The sequence below is a fragment of the Thalassophryne amazonica genome, chromosome 13, assembly GCF_902500255.1.
Source record: "Thalassophryne amazonica chromosome 13, fThaAma1.1, whole genome shotgun sequence".
NCBI classification, from domain to species: domain Eukaryota; kingdom Metazoa; phylum Chordata; class Actinopteri; order Batrachoidiformes; family Batrachoididae; genus Thalassophryne; species Thalassophryne amazonica.
In genome coordinates, this window is record NC_047115.1 from 98,370,547 (window position 1) to 98,384,372 (window position 13,826).

General features: G+C 42.4%; 1 protein-coding gene across 3 annotated transcripts in view; it reads left to right on the top strand.

The window, feature by feature from the left end:
• Positions 1 to 3,797: 3,797 nt before the first annotated feature.
• galm (galactose mutarotase) overlaps positions 3,798 to 13,826 on the top strand; it is a 47,671-nt gene continuing 37,642 nt past the window's right edge. For 2 of the 3 annotated variants that reach the window (XM_034185276.1, XM_034185278.1), the window contains exons 1-2: positions 3,802 to 3,832; positions 6,935 to 6,940. The gene's annotated coding sequence lies outside the window, so the exon portion shown is untranslated. Of the gene's footprint in view, positions 3,847 to 6,934; positions 6,941 to 13,826 lie in introns of all 3 variants that reach the window. The other variant, XM_034185277.1, reaches the window with a different exon arrangement.

Sequence of the window (13,826 nt, forward strand, 5' to 3'; positions counted from 1 at the left end):
TACTCACTACCAAAAGTGGCAACAGAAAACACTGGAGAAATGAAGCCATGAACCTAGAATGTACAAACATACATGCATACATACACACGTACGTACATACATACGTACGTACATAGATACATACATACATACATACACTCAACAAAAATATAAACGCAACACTTTTGGTTTTGCTCCCATTTTGTATGAGATGAACTCAAAGATCTAAAACTTTTTCCACATACACAATATCACCATTTCCCTCAAATATTGTTCACAAACCAGTTGAAATCTGTGATAGTGAGCACTTCTCCTTTGCTGAGATAATCCATCCCACCTCACAGGTGTGCCATATCAAGATGCTGATTAGACACCATGATTAGTGCACAGGTGTGCCTTAGACTGTCCACAATAAAAGGCCACTCTGAAAGGTGCAGTTTTGTTTTATTGGGGGGGATACCAGTCAGTATCTGGTGTGACCACCATTTGCCTCATGCAGTGCAACACATCTCCTTAGCATAGAGTTGATCAGGTTGTCAATTGTGGCCTGTGGAATGTTGGTCCACTCCTCTTCAATGGCTGTGCGAAGTTGCTGGATATTGGCAGGAACTGGTACACGGTGTCGTATACGCCAGTCCAGAGCATCCCAAACATGCTCAATGGGTGACATGTCCGGTGAGTATGCCGGCCATGCAAGAACTGGGACATTTTCAGCTTCCAAGAATTGTGTACAGATCCCTGCAACATGGGGCCGTGCATTATCCTGCTGCAACATGAGGTGATGTTCTTGGATGTTGGCACAACAATGGGCCTCAGGATCTCGTCACGGTATCTCTGTGCATTCAAAATGCCATCAATAAAATGCACCTGTGTTCTTCGTCCATAACAGACGCCTGCCCATACCATAACCCCACCACCACCATGGGCCACTCGATCCACAACATTGACATCAGAAAACCGCTCACCCACACGACGCCACACATGCTGTCTGCCATCTGCCCTGAACAGTGTGAACCGGGATTCATCCGTGAAGAGAACACCTCGCCAACGTGCCAAACGCCAGCGAATGTGAGCATTTGCCCACTCAAGTCGGTTACGACGACGAACTGGAGTCAGGTCGAGACCCTGATGAGGACGACGAGCATGCAGATGAGCTTCCCTGAGACGGTTTCTGACAGTTTGTGCAGAAATTCTTTGGTTATGCAAACCGATTGTTTCAGCAGCTGTCCGAGTGGCTGGTCTCAAACGATCTTGGAGGTGAACATGCTGGATGTGGAGGTCCTGGGCTGGTGTGGTTACACGTGGTCTGCAGTTGTGAGGCTGGTTGGATGTACTGCCAAATTCTCTGAAACGCCTTTGGAGACGGCTTATGGTAGAGAAATGAACATTCAATACACGAGCAACAGCTCTGGTTGACATTCCTGCTGTCAGCATGCCAATTGCACGCTCCCTCAAACCTTGCCACATCTGTGGCATTGTGCTGTGTGATAAAACTGCACCTTTCAGAGTGGCCTTTTATTGTGGGCAGTCTAAGGCACACCTGTGCACTAATCATGGTGTCTAATCAGCATCTTGATATAGCACACCTGTGAGGTGGGATGGATTATCTCAGCAAAGGAGAAGTGCTCACTATCACAGATTTAGACTGGTTTGTGAACAATATTTGAGGGAAATGGTGATATTGTGTATGTGGAAAAAGTTTTCGATCTTTGAGTTCATCTCATACAAAATGGGAGCAAAACCAAAAGTGTTGCGTTTATATTTTTGTTGAGTGAGTACGTACATACATACATACATACATACATACATACATACATACATACATACATACATACATACATACATACATACATACATACATACATACATTCAATGGACCCACAAATAAAGACAAGCAGGAGTCAGTATATATAGCCACCCTCATCTGTTGCAGGTGAAATCAATCAGAGGCTAAGGACATGTAAGGATCTAAGAAAACACCAGAGGGCAGCAAACATGCAGACACTACATGAACTGAAGCTAATGAAAAGGAACACTATCAAGATATTGTTTGAAACTGAAGATGATAACTGCACACGTAGAGAATAATGATAAACCAAAGAAGATGTAAAATGTGAGACCAGATAAGAAGCTGGGAAATGCAGAGAACAACAGACAAGAAAACAGGTGATACAAGATATGAATCTGGGATAATACTGTGAGAACATAAAGGGGGGAGGGGAGCAGACAGAAGATAAGAGCAGATAGGAGAGAGGAACAGAGACTAACAATGAGGAGACAGAAGACCAACTAAAAAAACCAACACCGACAGAACCACAAGAGACCTGACACCAGTATCCCACTCAACAAGGGTACCAGGGCCATATAGGACTGATCTAGCCACAGCCCTGTTATGGCCACCCAGTGGGACAGAGGTTCATCCACTACAGGGGATCAGGACCCACCCAGCGTCCAACCAGTGTCCTACTGATGCTGTAAAGTTGTAAGGCACAACATAAACTAAAGTTAATAGTCTGGGAGCACGCACTAGTTCCAGCTGTCTCCACATCCACCACACTACACAACTGCACTGAGTCCGTCACACGCAGATAAACATCTCACGGCCATTTACAATCACAAACACAGACAATTCCTCACTTAACTTCCCAAGTGTATGAAGTCAAGGTTAGTACTGCTTTCCTTGCCAACAAAAGCACCTAAGATGCTGGACACCACCGCCTGACCCAATACCCAGCCAGTGCAAGCTGTAGGAGCCAGAACGCATCCCTGACATGTGCTGGAAGGTCGTAACACTCTCTGCTCCCGTTCCACACAGCACTGACAGTATCTGTGCATCAGACGGCTGTTATGTAAAGCAACTTGTTTAACATCAAGTCAAGTCAAGTGTGGGAGAATGTGCTGATGCAGCACTTCACTGCATCCACAACACCACAGAACCGCCTCAGGTACTCAGTGGCAACAACACGACAGACAACGGGTCATTTTCCACATTTCTAAAATAACCATCTCTCTTCTGCAGCGAGGTGAAACGTGGGGGTCCCACTGAGCTCCAGCCACTGGAGTCCTCAAAACTCAGGCACCTGCTGGCTGGATTACATACAGAGAAACACACTACACAGACACAAGATGATTCAGTGTATTAAGACGTGGTGAGCGCTGCAGAGCACTGAGCAGAAGGTTACAGAGTGTTCAGTGCTGGTGACAAAATCTGCGTTAGTTTTACTGAATTAACATTTTACTCAGACTGACACTGAGAGAGGGCAGCACGGTGCCTTAGTGGTTAGCACTGCTGCCTCACAGCAACAAGGTCATGGGATCAATTCCCACCTGTGTCCTTTTTGTGTGGAGTTCGCGTGTTCTCCCCGTGTTTGTGTGGGTTTCCTCCGGGTGCTCCAGCTTCCTCCCACATCCAAAGACATGCGGGTCAGATGGACTGGAAACTTTAAACTGTCTGTAGGTGTGAATGTGTCTGTTTGTCTGTATGTGACCCTATGACAGACTGGTTTTGTGTCCAGGGTGAACCTGTCTCACACTCTATGACTGCTGGGATAGGCTTCAGTCCCCATGACCTTAATTGGAGTAAGCGGTTGAAGATGAGTGAGTGACACTGAGATAATTCACACAATTGCAAAGATGCCTGAAACATATCTGATTATTGGGGGCTGGATGCCAGCTGGTTTTCGTATAATAGGTGTTGTTAATTCATTCAATCATTTGAACGTAAATAAAACAATGCTCTGAGGCTGCTTATTCCGGTCCGGTAGGTGGCGGTGTACACGGATACACGTTGGTATGTGATCTATGTTTGGAACCACAGAAGAGGAAGAGCCAGCAGAAGAAGGACGAAGAAGAAAAGTCGTCTTACAGGTGAGAAAACTGTTTTAGGAGTTTTGTTATTGTTTGTTTGTTTGTTTTTGTTTTTGTTTGTTTAACAGCCGTTTTTTTCCCAGATTATTTAAAAAATAAACGGTGGTCACATTTAGCAAGTAGTTGACGTGGGACGCCAAATACACGGAGTTTTCAAAGCAACTTCTCAATCATAAAAAAAGTTACAAATGTAAAGAAAGTGTGAAGTGAAAACGAACTATTTCGTTGAACACAGAAAAAACGTTGACACCTCCATAAGGAACTTTAACTTTTTTTTATTTTTCTTGTATATCTCATTGCCCTTGTGTTTTGTTCGTTTGTTATTGTATTTGTTGAAATAAAGTTTTGTAAAAATAAAATAAAATAAATAATAATAGTGTGAAGCGCCGTGAGGCAGTTTTGTTGTGATTTGGCGCTATATAAATAAATCGAATAAAATGCAAGCATCCAAAAATACAACTCGGATAGTGGAAAAAAAAAAAAGCCTGTGGAGCTGCTGTCCGCCATGTTACCACTCCCTTGGTACCGCTCTGCTCATAAAGGCTGATTTTAACTTTATTTTACAAACCATAAATAATATAATGAAGGCAAAGCCTTTAACCGAGCAGCGTTTTTCTCTATCAAAAAATATTGAAGTTGTTTGATTGAAATACTGTAAAAATTGAAGATTCAATTGGGCAATATTATTTTAATTTATTCAGGGGTTGATGATTTCATAAAAGTGATGTTTAACACAACAAAAGATATTTATTCTCCTGACTTATGCAACACTGACAACATGTATAACATGTATTAAATTGCAATTATAAATATACTGAGAGATATTTAATGACAATATCATAAAACATTTTAATTCAATGAAACTAGATACTTATGCTATGTACAATGTAGAAATATTTATTACAGGACCTCTAATTATAAATAAGCAACAAATTACTAACAGTTCATACTATTTCATAGAAATTTGATTCTTTCTAATTGCCACTAAGCACTATTGATCCATTAGATAGTCAGATTTCATCTGCTTCAATTACTTTTACGGCTATCTGAAGAATACAGGGTATAAGTCTACTACCTCTTTCTCTCTCTCTCATTTTATTTTGTGGATGTTAGCCTCCTGATTTACACTCCAGTCCAGCTGGTGGTGGTAATGAGCTGTATAAGCTGGTTGCCAACCACCATTAAATGTGAAGAAGACGAAATCCAGTTTTTAGGTGGATTCTTTTCCAAACTACTTTGTTGATCAAAGCTATACAGTTACAGTGGTAATGCAGCTCACTCAGTGTATACCTCTGCCATCCTTTTGTGGGTGTCCGGTGTGAGGACGTAACGCCGTTTCTATGTGTTTGTGGGGAAAAGTTCTTCCATCATGCACCTCGGTCTCTCCCATCATGCTTCTTTTGTACTTCCTGTTTGAACTTCCTGTTTGCGGTGATGAAAGTGTACTTCCAGTTTGCGGTCATGGCAGAAACTGAGCTGCATGGACTACGAACTCACTCGCGCTCATCCTCACTATGCTTGGTGGCTCAGCCACCTCGTGTGCTGCTCGGTATGAAGGTGTGTGTGGATAGGAGGAGAAATGGTGTTGAGGTAATTTTAAAGGATGAGTATGTTCAGAGTGTGTCTGAAAGGGTGAGCTGCAGTAACTACAGAGACATAAAGTTGATCAGCCACAGCATGAAGTTATGGGAAAGAGTAGTAGAAGCTAGCTTTAGAAAACAGGTGAAGATCTGTGAGCACCAATATGGTTTCATACAGAGAAAGAGCACTACTGATGCAATGTTTGCTCTGAGAATACTGATGGAGAAGTATAGAGAAGGCCAGAAGGAGTTTCGTTGTGCGTTTGTGGATTTAGAGAAAGAGATGAGATCAGACAGGAGTCTCCATGGACTACGATAAATGGACTGCATTTATATAATGCTTTTCCATCTGCATCAGAAGCTCAAAGCGCTTCATGATTATGCCTCGGCCATTCACGCCAATGTCAGGGTGCTATCATGCAAGGCGCCCACTACACACCAGGAGCAAGGGTAAGGACCTTGCCTAATTGTCCAGTCATATTGAGACTTGACCCACCACTAATTGCTTAAAAAATGTTTTATGTTGAATTGTCCTCTGCTACACCCTTGGAATAGCATATTAAAAATAGAGAACAATAGAAGGAGTGGAAGGGCCCAAAATATGCTAATTTATGTCAATTAGGTATGAACAGCAAAGGAACCAGTGAAACAATTGGAAATCTTGTATTTGTCATTAAAAGGAGGACTGAAATCCTGTCCAAATTCACCTGTTTTGTTGTTAGAAATACTAGAAATGTCAAGCAGCAAGGGTGACATGGCAGAAACAGGAGGTGGTCACAGATGCAGACTCTCAAAAGCAGGTGTAGGATTGTTCAAAGGGTTTTATCCAGGAAACACAGCCAATGGTACGTTACACAGGTAGGCAGAGGCACAAAGGATCGGCCGGCAGAGACGAGGTCAAACAGCAAGCAAGGTTCAGAATCACAGGTCGGTAGAGTTTATGGGAAGTGACAAAACAAGGTCAAAACATAAGGTGGGGTCAAACACTGGCAGGCAATAGAATAAACACTTGACAATGAGGCTGGAACACAGACAAAAAGGTCAAATGAACTATGACATTTGTAGATGACATTGTGGTCTGTAGTGAGAGTTGAGAGCAGGTTGAGTCGAGTCGAAACAACAGCAGGAGATGATTTAACAGTGACTGCAGTGTGTCTGTTAAAGATGAATGGATATTTTCTACGGTCACATTTCATTTGCTCTCAGTGGTTATTTGTCAGCACATGAAGTCATGTGACATAAACCTCATGATGAAATCATTTTTTAATTTAGCAATTTTTAATACTGTTAAATTTTATTATTGTAATCAGAATAGAGGAATTAGTAAAATATGAATTTGCCTATTGTAGTGCTTTGGGGCGGGGCTTCTCCCTGTGCAAGTGTCTTTTTGACTTCAGTGGGATGTTTAATGATTCATTTGTTTAATGTTAAAATATAAAAGGAAACAGCTTTTTCAAATAATAAAATAGTTGCTCTTTAAAGCGCCTTTGTTTAATTTAGAAGCACAGGAAAAGGTGTGAGTTTTCAGAGATGACAGGTGAGCTGGACCCTCAGGACGTTTAACCAGATGAAGGTCTCCTCTGCAGCTTCAACCTCTCGGTGGAGTTTTTGGAGACACTTTCCTCACATTTTGAAGACCACAGATATTCTCTTCTTCCTTCTGGACTTCAGGTTTTGAAGTGCATCTGGATTTACAAGGTTCTCTGCACAGCAAATGTTGAAATGTTCCTGATATGGGACAAGTGAAAATATATTTCTTAAAACATGCAAAGAAACATGAAACAGTGTTGTTCTATTTTCTTTGATTACTCAATAGATTTTTTTTTTTTTTTTTAAACTAAGGTCTTCAAAGTTGAGACTTTTCTTGTGGTCACAGTAGTAACGATGAAAAAAACACACACTCATCTTCAACCACTTAGTCCAATTAAGGGTCGTGGGGGCTGGAGCCTATCCCAGCAGTCATAGAGCGCGAAGCAGGGTTCACCCAGGACAGGACACCAGTCTGTCGCAGGGCCACAAACAGACAAACATCTCATTCACACAGACAGTTTCACCTAACCTGCATGTCTTTGGATGTGGGAGGAAACCGGAGCACCTGGAGGAAACCCACGCAAACACAGGGGAGAGTTTGAGGGGAGAACAGCAGCGGCAGACAGTTTAATTTTTTCTTCACGTTGCGCGTGAACAAATTGTCCGTGAAGATTATTTTATTTATTAACTACACAGATGTATAATAAAACAAATGGTGACTGGTTTATAACACAATTATGACAGAGTTTGAGGGGGAGAGAGAGCGAGGAACTACGGAGCCCTGGAAGTGTCATTGCGAAATGTTTTCAATCAATCAATTCAATCAATTTTATTTATATAGCGCCAAATCACAACAAACAGTTGCCCCAAGGCGCTTTATATTGTAAGGCAAGGCCATACAATAATTATGTAAAAACCCCAAATGTCAAAACGACCCCCTGTGAGCAAGCACTTGGCGACAGTGGGAAGGAAAAACTCCCTTTTAAGAGGAAGAAACCTCCAGCAGAACCAGGCTCAGGGAGGGGCAGTCTTCTGCTGGGACTGGTTGGGGCTGAGGGAGAGAACCAGGAAAAAGACATGCTGTGGAGGGGAGCAGAGATCAATCACTAATGATTAAATGCAGAGTGGTGCATACAGAGCAAAAAGAGAAAGAAACAGTGCATCATGGGAACCCCCCAGCAGTCTACGTCTATAGCAGCATAACTAGGGGATGGTTCAGGGTCACCTGATCCAGCCCTAACTATAAGCTTTAGCAAAAAGGAAAGTTTTAAGCCTAATCTTAAAAGTAGAGAGGGTGTCTGTCTCCCTGATCCGAATTGGGAGCTGGTTCCACAGGAGAGGAGCCTGAAAGCTGAAGGCTCTGCCTCCCATTCTACTCTTACAAACCCTAGGAACTACAAGTAAGCCTGCAGTCTGAGAGCGAAGCGCTCTATTGGGGTGATATGGTACTATGAGGTCCCTAAGATAAGATGGGACCTGATTATTCAAAACCTTATAAGTAAGAAGAAGAATTTTAAATTCTATTCTAGAATTAACAGGAAGCCAATGAAGAGAGGCCAATATGGGTGAGATATGCTCTCTCCTTCTAGTCCCCGTCAGTACTCTAGCTGCAGCATTTTGAATTAACTGAAGGCTTTTCAGGGAACTTTTAGGACAACCTGATAATAATGAATTACAATAGTCCAGCCTAGAGGAAATAAATGCATGAATTAGTTTTTCAGCATCACTCTGAGACAAGACCTTTCTAATTTTAGAGATATTGCGTAAATGCAAAAAAGCAGTCTTACATATTTGTTTAATATGCACTTTGAATGACATATCCTGATCAAAAATGACTCCAAGATTTCTCACAGTATTACTAGAGGTCAGGGTAATGCCATCCAGAGTAAGGATCTGGTTAGACACCATGTTTCTAAGATTTGTGGGGCCAAGTACAATAACTTCAGTTTTATCTGAGTTTAAAAGCAGGAAATTAGAGGTCATCCATGTCCTTATGTCTGTAACACAATCCTGCAGTTTAGCTAATTGGTGTGTGTCCTCTGGCTTCATGGATAGATAAAGCTGGGTATCATCTGCGTAACAATGAAAATTTAAGCAATGCCATCTAATAATACTGCCTAAGGGAAGCATGTATAAAGTGAATAAAATTGGTCCTAGCACAGAACCTTGTGGAACTCCATAATTAACCTTAGTCTGTGAAGAAGATTCACCATTTACATGAACAAATTGTAATCTATTAGATAAATATGATTCAAACCACCGCAGCGCAGTGCCTTTAATACCTATGGCATGCTCTAATCTCTGTAATAAAATTTTATGGTCAACAGTATCAAAAGCAGCACTGAGGTCTAACAGAACAAGCACAGAGATGAGTCCACTGTCTGAGGCCATAAGAAGATCATTTGTAACCTTCACTAATGCTGTTTCTGTACTATGATGAATTCTAAAACCTGACTGAAACTCTTCAAATAGACCATTCCTCTGCAGATGATCAGTTAGCTGTTTTACAACTACCCTTTCAAGAATTTTTGAGAGAAAAGGAAGGTTGGAGATTGGCCTATAATTAGCTAAGATAGCTGGGTCAAGTGATGGCTTTTTAAGTAATGGTTTAATTACTGCCACCTTAAAAGCCTGTGGTACATAGCCAACTAATAAAGATAGATTGATCATATTTAAGATCGAAGCATTAAATAATGGTAGGACTTCCTTGAGCAGCCTGGTAGGAATGGTGTCTAATAGACATGTTGATGGTTTGGATGAAGTAACTAATGAAAATAACTCAGACAGAACAATCTGAGAGAAAGAGTCTAACCAAATACCGGCATCACTGAAAGCAGCCAAAGATAACGATACGTCTTTGGGATGGTTATGAGTAATTTTTTCTATAATAGTTAAAATTTTATTAGCAAAGAAAGTCATGAAGTCATTACTAGTTAAAGTTAAAGGAATACTCGGCTCAATAGAGCTCTGACTCTTTGTCAGCCTGGCTACAGTGCTGAAAAGAAACCTGGGGTTGTTCTTATTTTCTTCAATTAGTGATGAGTAGTAAGATGTCCTAGCTTTACGGAGGGCTTTTTTTATAGAGCAACAGACTCTTTTTCCAGGCTAAGTGAAGATCTTCTAAATTAGTGAGACGCCATTTCCTCTCCAACTTATGGGTTATCTGCTTTAAGCTGTGAGTTTGTGAGTTATACCACGGAGTCAGGCACTTCTGATTTAAAGCTCTCTTTTTCAGAGGAGCTACAGCATCCAAAGTTGTCTTCAATGAGGATGTAAAACTATTGATGAGATACTCTATCTCACTTACAGAGTTTAGGTAGCTACTCTGCACTGTGTTGGTATATGGCATTAGGGAACATAAAGAAGGAAACATATCCTTAAACCTAGTTACAGCGCTTTCTGAAAGACTTCTAGTGTAATGAAACTTATTCCCCACTGCTGGGTAGTCCATCAGAGTAAATGTAAATGTTATTAAGAAATGATCAGACAGAAGGGAGTTTTCAGGGAATACTGTTAAGTCTTCAATTTCCATACCATAAGTCAGAACAAGATCTAAGATATGATTAATGTGGTGGGTGGACTCATTTACATTTTGAGCAAAGCCAATTGAGTCTAATAATAGATTAAATGCAGTGTTGAGGCTGTCATTCTCAGCATCTGTGTGGATGTGAAAATCGCCCACTATAATTATCTTATCTGAGCTAAGCACTAAGTCAGACAAAAGGTCTGAAAATTCACAGAGAAACTCACAGTAACGACCAGGTGGACAATAGATAATAACAAATAAAACTGGTTTTTGGGACTTCCAATTTGGATGGACAAGACTAAGAGTCAAGCTTTCAAATGAATTAAAGCTCTGTCTGGGTTTTTGATTAATTAATAAGCTGGAATGGAAGATTGCTGATAATCCTCCGTCTCGGCCCGTGCTACAAGCGTTCTGACAGTTAGTGTGACTCGGGGGTGTTGACTCATTTAAACTAACATATTCATCCTGCTGTAACCAGGTTTCTGTAAGGCAGAATAAATCAATATGTTGATCAATTATTATATAATTTACTAACAGGGACTTAGAAGAGAGAGAGTGTTGGGAAAGTGTAGGTACACGGACCCACAACAGGGGGCGCAAATGAACGGACAATGGAGTAGGTCAAATAACAACACTTTACTGTTGTGAATGTGCACAACAAATACAACAGATTACAACAATAGACAAGAGTCAATTCACAAAGGTGTTGTGTGGGCAGGCTCGAAGATAGGAGACGCCTGTCCAAAGCAGAACCGGAACCACACGATTTCCTCCGCCACCAGACCCCAGGAATACTGGAGCCGCCAAGTCCCGAACTCCCAGGTGGCCACTGCCTCCGCATGTCGGACCTGGTACTGCTGGCGAGGAACAAAAAGCAATTAAATGAGGGCGCGTTTGCACCCAGGAATCCGTACGGCAGGAAAGCTACCTCCACCTCTCGTTGGAAAAGTAGTCCACAATACAACGCACAAAGTCACAAAAGAATACTGTCAAACAGTCAGCTGAGGTACGTTACCTTCCAGGTAGAACGATATCTCGGCAAAGAGGTGGAGATGACGTCTTGCTGATATACCGATGCTGATCCGATGAGTGGTGACAGCTGTCATGGGTGATGAGTGTCAGCTGTCACCCCGGCTGCTCCTGTGAGGCGGCAGCGCCCTCTGGTGCCTGGAGCCCGCACTCCAGGCAGGGTGCCCTCTGGTGGTGGTGGGCCAGCAGTACCTCCTCTTCAGCGGCCCACACAACAGAGACCTAATGTTTAATAGACCACATTTAACTGTTTTAGTCTGTGGTGCAGTTGAAGGTGCTATATTATTTTTTCTTTTTGAATTTTTATGCTTAAATAGATTTTTGCTGGTTATTGGTGGTCTGGGAGCAGGCACCGTCTCTACGGGGATGGGGTAATGAGGGGATGGCAGGGGGAGAGAAGCTGCAGAGAGGTGTGTAAGACTACAACTCTGCTTCCTGGTCCCAACCCTGGATAGTCACGGTTTGGAGGATTTAAGAAAATTGGCCAGATTTCTAGAAATGAGAGCTGCTCCATCCAAAGTGGGATGGATGCCGTCTCTCCTAACAAGACCAGGTTTTCCCCAGAAGCTTTGCCAATTATGTATGAAGCCCACCTCATTTTTTGGACACCACTCAGACAGCCAGCAATTCAAGGAGAACATGCGGCTAAACATGTCACTCCCGGTCCGATTGGAGAGGGGCCCAGGGAAAACTACAGAGTCCGACATTGTTTTTGCAAAGTTACACACCGATTCAATGTTAATTTTAGTGACCTCCGATTGGCGTAACCGGATGTCATTACTGCCGACGTGAATTACAATCTTACCAAATTTACGCTTAGCCTTAGCCAGCATTTCAAATTTCCTTCAATGTCGCCTGCTCTGGCCCCCGGAAGACAATTGACTATGGTTGCTGGTGTCGCTAACTTCATATTTCTCAAAACAGAGTCGCCAATAACCAGAGTTTGTTCCTCGGCGGGTGTGTCGCCGAGTGGGGAAAAACGGCTAGAAATGTGAACGGGTTAGCGGTGTACACGGGGCTTCTGTTTAGAACTACGCTTCCTCCTCACAGTCACCCAGTCAGCCTGCTTTCCCGGCTGCTCGGGATCTGCTGGAGGGGAACTAACGGCGGCTAAGCTACCTTGGTCCGCACTGACTACAGGGGCCTGGCTAGCTGTAGAATTTTCCACGGTGCGGAGCCGAGTCTCCAATTCGCTCAGCCTGCCTCCAAAGCTACGAATAAGCTACACTTATTACAAGTACCATTACTACTAAAGGAGGCCGAGGAATAACTAAACATTTCACACCCAGAGCAGAAAAGTGCGGGAGAGACAGGAGAAGCCGCCATGCTAAACCGGCTAAGAGCTGGTAGCTGCGCTAAGCTAGCGGATTCCTAAAAACACGCAAAGTGAATAACGTAAATAATTTAGAGGTGATTCAGCAGAGGGAGTGCTTTAGTTAAGGCACGTGAAGATAACACTTTGAAACAAATCGTTATCTAGGTAACTAGATCAATCTAACTGCGCAGATTAAACAGCTAACAGATACAGCAAAACACCGCTGTGCTCCGGAACAGGAAGTGATACAATACCGCAGTGAGAGCCAACCACCAGTAGAGGCCATGTGGAGAGAATGTGCGCATGTTTTATGATATTGTGCGCACGTTTTAAGCATTGTTTGAGTGAAACAAGGGCACGATCTACTTAAACGTGGCCACAATTTGTAAAACGTGCACTCAGTTATTCAATATTGTCTTGACACATAAATGTTGGCTATTAGCCAACAAACCAGCAGACAGTGTGATACATTTCCCCATTAGAAATGGGGCTCAATTAAAGGAAAACATGCGCACGTTTTATTAATTCGAGGGCTCAATTAAAGGAAAACGTTCGCACGAATTATCATAGCCAGGAAAACGTGCGCACGTTTTATTAATTTGAGAGCACATTTTATTAATTTGTGTGCTCAGTTAAAGGAAAATGTGCGCACAAATTATCATGGCCAGAAAAAAAAAAAAATCACTTTAAGTGACATCTCCCGGGTTCCATAAAGGAACCGCAGCAGCAGCCACTTTTTTTTTTCACGTGCACCCGCAAACTAATTGTCCGTAAAGATAATTTTATTAACTACAGAGATGTATGGCCAGCTTGCACTCGACCGAGACGGACGCACTTTTCTCTTCTCCCTCCCTCCTTATCTTTCCTGCTTTTGTGGCGTGTTGTCTGTGAGGCTGCAGCTTTGCTCTTCTGGAAACGACAAAAATGGATCTGTTAAAGTGGTCTCTGAACGCAATTGACACTATTTTTTCTACAAGACCTTCGGGTGCGGAGGACCCGA